Below are 876 nucleotides of genomic sequence, written 5' to 3'. Positions count from 1 at the left end.
TCCAATGTCCTGTATTTAGGTGAATGATGTGTTGATATAAAAAGTGTGTCCGTATAGAAGAATGGGAATATTTTTGTGTGGGTTTTGAGTATAATGTCCAACACAAACTGGAAAAATGGTCACGGAACCTCCCAACAAATTACCACCAAAGGTGTAACAACAGGATGTTCAGGCAGCCATGTACAGCGGCTGCCTTTGCCACACATTGCTTCAACCTCATCAAAGTTACAGATGTGAGGTCAGCAGTGCAGACCCCCCACCCTGTCCACCCACTGCCCAACAAAGCTAGCCTTGTGTAAGAGTGTATTTTGTGTGTTAAGACTGCAGGAAACTACTGCAGCTTTTTTAAGGTAGAAAAACAGATTTTGACTTTGATGTTCAAAAACTAAAAGTTATTTAACCTTGAATTGTTTGCATTTTGGATGTAAAATGTGTAAATATTTTCTAGGCTGCCTATTTTATCTGTTTTGTGATCTTTTTGTAATTATAACAGATTAGCATTTAATTGCTCAGTTTCACTTATTTCTTAACACGATCCTGCTTGCAACCTGCTTCCGAGGCTAATGATGTGCTCTGTCTCATTTGCTAATTGAAGCCAGCGTGAAYGACTGGTTTTGAACATTGTGTTTATGAGTTGTTTTGGGTTGGTTGTGATGAGTAGACATGAAATGGTGCAAAACTAAGATAAATTCTAGTGAAGGAGACGATTTAGGATAGGACTCTATGAGGTGCCGTTTGTAAAGTTACACAGTCAAAAATTACCACCAATATTTTTGTTTTATTTAGCCTTTTATAAGAAAAAACAACAGATTTTTTTTTCAAAGTCAGATTTTCACCATATGATTCATCCATTTATAAATGTCATAGTTTATAAAC

This window comes from Austrofundulus limnaeus, unplaced genomic scaffold (genome assembly GCF_001266775.1).
Source record: "Austrofundulus limnaeus strain Quisiro unplaced genomic scaffold, Austrofundulus_limnaeus-1.0 Scaffold82, whole genome shotgun sequence".
NCBI lineage: Eukaryota > Metazoa > Chordata > Actinopteri > Cyprinodontiformes > Rivulidae > Austrofundulus > Austrofundulus limnaeus.
Note: the sequence above shows the minus strand (reverse complement) of the source record.